Here is a 6,598-nt window from a genome sequence, read left to right as displayed (position 1 = left end):
AAGGCTACACACATAAAAATCAGTTTAAGCACAAGGAAATCACGAAAGAATATAGCAAGAAAGTTTTTGTTTTAAACCTGCCGAGATGAGACTTCAGCCATGTCTTCGGGTTCGTTGCTCGAACTTAAAGAGCTTAATGGCCAAGCCCAGTGTCTTAGACTGCTTCTCAATTCACACGGTCGATGAAGGTTATCTAAGTTCGATGGCCACTACGGCGGCCAAGAAATATAGATAAAACCTTTCGGCGCGTAGAAATTTCGATGAAAAGAATAGGTAGGCACCTAACATTTGGTATCTTCCTGGTTTAGAGTTCTAAGGTAGAAACGTAACCAAAGAAAAGCGGTAGGGGTACTTACGAAGGCCGAAGTGGCTTATTGGGGAGGAATGTTGAGGTCCTGGTCCTGCGGATGAACGGGTGTTTCCGCCGTCGCTTCTGGCTCTACGGCAGGTCGTTTACCACGATCAATCGTAGAAGGGTCGACTTGGACAACTGCCTCGGGCATAGGGGGAGGTGGATTGCGTGGTTGAAGGTGACTCGTCAGGGGAACCTCATCACTCTCGTCGCTCTCTTCTAGAACGACTGCCATGTGTTTTGGATTTTTGGGGAGATTTTTCTCGGCCAAGGAGGTCATCCCTTCTAAGACAGGAGCAACAGCTGGCCCTGAAGCTGCAGACACTTCGACCAGTGGAGCAACAACTGGTCTAACGACTTGAGAAATAGGGTGTACATGGGCGATTTCTTTAGCCGGAATTGGCTGTTTCTCTGTCGAAGCTTGGACGACAGGGGTAGAAGGGGAAACACTAGGAGTCGTCGCTCTTGTGGTTTGACTGGAGATAACATGAATCTCCTGTTCTCCTTTCCTCGCCAGTTTCTTGACCCGTTTTACGGGTTGAGAGGGTTTGACGGCCGTCTCGGCCTCTTGACAAAGTCGTTTGCTCAGCAAGGCCTGCGCGGTTATCTTAGCCCTTTTGGAGATGATCGATTTTTTCCCAGCCGCAGCAACCACTTCTGCCTTTTTCATGACCGACTGCCTGAGAAAGCAAAAGAAAATTAGTAGAGTTCAAAGTCGAAGGAAGAAGGTAGAAATAGACCGTTACCTTGATATTAGGGGCAGAAGCCTTATTAGGTCGACCGCCGAAGATCTTGTTCAGGACGTCTTCAACCGAAGCACCAAAAAATTTTTGGGTATATTCTTCCCACCAATCACTGAAAGTGTTAGTGCTAAGGGATTCTGGAACGGTTGGTCGAAGGCGGAATTTTTGGCACCGTTCTTGAAACTCCTTTTTGGCATCCTTGCACTCTTTCTCTGAAGAGCCAGATAGGCGTCCTCGGATCAGCAGGGAGCGAGAGGTAAGAAGAGGCACCGGTCAACCTTGAAGATAGCCGAGTTGTCGAGCAGTGAATTAGGGGTGATATACTTCCCAATTTGCTCGGTGCGCGTCACACCCAAGAGGAAGGTCGCAAGTAAGCACAAATGACCCCTAAGATTGACGGAGATCAGCATCATCATTTGGACTCCATGTTGATGTGGGAAGTTTGATCGACAAAGGATATTCTTGACGACGGCAGATCAAGAATTCATCATCGAAAATGGCATCAAGGCCAAAGAAGTATCTTAACACGTCTTCAGCTTGGTAAGGAGGTACTGGTCGAGAAGCCACTTGAAGGCCGAGCGCTTCAATAGTCGAGAAGCTGGCAAGCTCTGGCCAAAGGGTGACGAAATAAACCTGCAGCCAGAGTTGGAATACCCAGAGGGGGTCGTGGGTCGATCTTGTGAAGGGTCATCTCGGCCAACGGTGTAAGAGATAGGCAAGAATGGCGGGACTAAGCACCAGGGTGTGATCGCTAGCCAGGGCTTCAGCCACCAGCATGTTCTCGGCCAAGCATTTGTTGGATTTGGTACAACAAATAAATTTGTTATACCAATAGAAGATGAAGGCTTCGTGTTCTCCCCGCCGTAGGTTCTCCTCACCTCGGCCGGAAAAGTGAAGGTAAAGAGTGTTGTAGTTGAGGAAGTTCTTATACAGTTTCTTACCTTCCTCATTTAAGGGTTCTTGACCCTCTACGCTCAGCGTTTCGATGGCTCGATCGTTGAAAAGTGCCTCAGGTCGATGGTCGATGGGTACCCAGAGAGGGTAGCGTCAATCGAGATGCCAAAAGGGGAAGTCCTTAGGATCGCAGTAATGTCGAGGATAGTAGGACACATAGGGCCGAGGGGAAGGACCATAGTGTTGGTGGCTAAGCACCAGAAGCTTGAGGCTGCCATAAAAAGCTCTTTGTCTACAAAAAACTCCATAGACGAAAGACGAATGGTATCATAAATGCCAAGAGCTTTCCATTGCTCACCGAAGATCTTTTCCATCCATGCAACCCAGGCTGCCCAAGTCACAGTGGTCGAGGGCCAGGAGCCTTGGGGCTTTGTTGAATCCCACATCGACCATTCGAACCCTTGCAGTAGAGGTGTTAGATACTGCTCTTTGAAGAGTTCGGTGATAGCCGGTGGCACTGCTTCTTTAAAAAATGGACCAAGGATCTGGTAGGGGTGCTCATGTCGCTCTCAAAGCGCAGAGTCTTGATTAAGCGTTGGTCGATGATTGCCCCGCATTTGTCGCATTCTTTAGAAAGCTTGGAGATGAATGAGGCCATTAGAATGGTTTTAAGGCTTTCTGGGAGAAAGTTAGGGTATTTTCTTTTAATCTTTTGAACAAGAGAAAGTTTGGAAAATTTGAAAACGTAAAGAATGAATAATAGAAGGCCGGGTATTTATAGACTCGTGGAATGGAAGACCAAACGGGGAGAGTGATCGGGAAAATCGCTAATAATTATGGAATGATGAAGAATATTAACAAACCCAGGAGAAAGAACCAAAAAACTCGCATATTAAGGGGTCATGATGATATCGTGACGGTGTCCTTTTATGAAGAAATGACGTTTTGGTGTCCGCACGATCTCGAGAGTACCGAAAGATTTGCAAATCGAGGTTGCATGATGGCATGCGGCGACAGGTATAATGATTTGAGGACATTTGGACATCCACACGTCTTGAGAAATTCAAAAATCTCGCGGATCAAGGGGTAATGATGAAAGGACACTTCAGGTCATGCTGAGAATATGACACTTGGCGAGATATCTGACGAGAACAAGATCGTGCAATCGTGCTTCATAAGTGCACCTCAGGAAATGGAGCCTGGTGTCGCTTCTTCAAGGTCAGGGCTGGGCCAGAGACTTCAGGCTGAAAAAGTCCTCAGAAGCGAGGGGGCAATGTTTAGGCCCAAATCTCGGCCCGAAAAGCCTTACGAAATGGTTACCGTGGATCGTTTAGTTCATTGGCTTCCTAATCTAGGTCGGTCAAGTCATGCTGTGAGATGAGTAACTGAATCCTAGCGCAATAAGGAGTCTCGGCAAGATATGGATATTCATAACCCGAAAGTGAATCCGGCTTGATAAAGGACTGGGTTCAAAGTCATAGTGAAAATAGGACTGGTCGAGATGGTGTTTGATTAGAAGAAGCAATCCTAATCCAAGTAGGGTTTTAATTCGATCTAGAAAGTACCTGATGCTATAAATAGAGGAGGATGTGCATCGTTCAAGACCCTCTTCAATTCAACACACAACTGCCCTGCACAAATTTTCTCAACAACCTTAAGACTTTTTCCTTTTCTTTTTTTGCTGACACACCTTCAGTTTGGATAAACAGCACTGTGAAGGCAACCAGTGATATCTTCAGTCGGCATAGAAAGCACTATCACCGTAGAACCAACCAGTCTTGCAGCATCTTCAGTCGGCATAGATAGCACTGCGTCGATGGTGACTGGTTATCTATCTAAGTCTCGGTCGAAAAATGATTCCCGAATTCTTATTGGTCGAGGTCATCTCATTAGCCTTCTCGGTGAAGTGAGGTGTTACAGTTTATTAGGCTCAGCATGTTGCACGCCGAGTTAGTTTATGATTGGATACTCTCAAATGGGATTTAGAGCTCAGCATTCCGACGGCCGAACCACGTTTATTGTTAAGACATATATCCGCTTTGAGTATTTATGCCCTTACACTATGGTGTCGATTCGGTGTGAGTTTACTCTGACGAATACCATCACTGTGACCGAATCCGACGACGACGATTTGTGAACTTCGTAAGAATAGTAGCCTTGTCTTCAGGTTCGAAAACCCAAGAGGCCGAGACGTGTTCCTTCCTCGGTCGCAATCGCAAGACGCAGAAGTCGACCGCGCACTCAGCACAACATCAGCATATTTTTACTCCTCGACCGACGAGTTGGCATGCCCTGCATTCAACTGAAGGACGTAGTTAGCTCATAGATTATTCGGCCTGCGCGCCACATAGGCTTGGTAGTTTTCAGGGTCAACATGTATTCTTCTTTATTTGTAAGTGAGAGTTCTTAGTTCGATTCTCGCCAAAGACGAATACGAACCACAATATTGTTAGCTTATTGTGAGGCTAAGCCCACCATAAGGTTCAAAACAAAAAAAAAATAGTTTTTAAATATACATACGCAAAAATTCTTTTTTCATTATTTAAATATTTTTAATCCACGTGAAAATATTTAATTGGATTTGTGAGACCAAATTATGTGTCATACCAACACATAATAGAATTTTGATATAATTGTAATGACTCAAGCTAGTTAATAAATATATACATATTAAATAGTGTCCAACTCTTTAGAGACTTACCTTTAATGTAAATATATTGTTACATAAAAAAATAATAAAAAATAAATTAAAAAAAACCTGTACAGACCTATTTTCCATGTCACTTCATCCTCAATTAAAAAAAAATGCCCCAAAAAAGAAAAGGAATTGTAGGAAAAAATGAGCTCCTCATATGGAATGAGGGTACAGCTCCTTGATGTCCACATTGTAAAACCTCTGAATGTCATGCAGCTTTCTCTCCTCCTCCCTCGCCCCAAAGCAAATGACATGACCTTTTCTTCTAAACCTTAAGCTCGGTCCCAATCGATGAACATAATCTTCCAAATCATCCGGCAAATCATAGTTTACTACTATAACAGATTCTTGCTGCTGCGGCGGCGGAGCATCTATACAATCCACCATGAAATCGTCGGTGATGTGAACACGGCAAGAACCGGCATGGAATTCACGTACAATTGCATCAAAAGTGTCCCAGTCCATGTCAGCATGGATGGCCGAGACAGCGTGGTTGCGGTGTCGCATCTTGTCAGCAAGCCACTGCCACCCTGTCGGTTGTGTTAACAAAAATGACAGCTTGAGTGATAGAGCTCAGTAATTTTCTCAATCTTCCATCTATCTTGATCAACATCGACATAAAATTGGTTGAAACCCTCGAGGTTGAGCTCATCAGGCGGCTTTTGGAAGATCCTTGCGGGTTTGTTCATAAACTTCCTTGTGATTACAAGGCATTTAGGGGACATTGTAGCAGAGAACAGCCAGCCTGAACTGATGGCAGCGGCACGAAAATGTCACGGATCTGACCATCAAAACATCAATATTGTTAGGACATTTAAATTGCAAGTCAAACAAAAATCGAAACCACAAAATTAGTAGGAGAAAAAGGGCAACCATGCAGTGAAATCTTATTTCACCTCGCGGTCGGTCTAAATTGGCAGTCTAACATGTCAGCCAGGCCGACAAGAAAATATTCTTAACAACAAACCTGGTCTTCAAAACCACCAGTAAGCAATTCATCAGCCTCGTCCAGTACGAAAATCTTAATATGATCCCCGCAAAGTGCCTCCCAGTGAAACATGTCAAATACAGAGCAGGGAGTGCCAACGACAACAACACCAGCTTGAAGAATTTATCTTCATGAACACTTGCCCCGCCCACACAAGCAAGAACCCTCACGCTGAGATATTTGCCAAGTGCTCGCATAAGCTTCTCCGTCTGCAGCGCCAAATCGTTCCTAGGTGTCAACACCAATGCCTGGCACTGGTTTAGACCATAATCAAGTCGCTGCAAAATTCCATTGCAGCAAGCTGCTGTTTTCTCAGTTCCAGGATGAGCCTGTTCAATAACATCAAGACCTCTGCAGAATGGAACAATGCCCCTTTTCTGAATTGTATAAGGCTTCTTAAAACCTTCACACACCAAAAATAAAAATTTAAAAAAAAAAATTGCACACTTTTCGTCTTGAAAAAGGAAATGGCGAGGACAAGTGAGAACTAAAAACTAAAAACGAAATGGTTATCAGACGGACCCTAAAGTTTTGAAGCAAATAAGTGGTGATGTTGCCTACTGGGAAAACCGATAATCTAAACTTGACAAACAGAAATTAAATTCCTACCATAAGCATAAATGCCCCTTAGAAAATTTTCTTGCAACCCCATATAATCGAAACTTTAATGAACCTTGTTTGTACCATACTTGACCAATCCCGAAACTACTGAGCACCGGTCAACGTTATACCGTCAATGACCCAGAAGAGCTTCCCTTCAACCAGGAGGCCAATCACAATGCGACACGTGTCGACATCAAAAGCCAATCACAACGCGACACGTGTCAACATCAGAAGCCAATCACAACACGACACGTGTCAATGTCAGAACAAAACTAGAAACTCTCTTCTATAAATAGGGATCATTCTCCCATAATATTCTCTAA

General features: G+C 44.3%; 1 pseudogene; it reads right to left on the bottom strand.

Annotated features, from left to right (window-relative positions):
- Positions 1-371: 371 nt before the first annotated feature.
- On the bottom strand, positions 372-6,324 carry LOC103453689 (eukaryotic initiation factor 4A-like; annotated as a pseudogene).
- Between the last annotated feature and the right edge of the window lie 274 nt (positions 6,325-6,598).

Source organism: Malus domestica, chromosome 09 (assembly GCF_042453785.1).
Source record: "Malus domestica chromosome 09, GDT2T_hap1".
NCBI lineage: Eukaryota > Viridiplantae > Streptophyta > Magnoliopsida > Rosales > Rosaceae > Malus > Malus domestica.
This window is presented reverse-complemented; position numbering and strand designations above follow the sequence as displayed.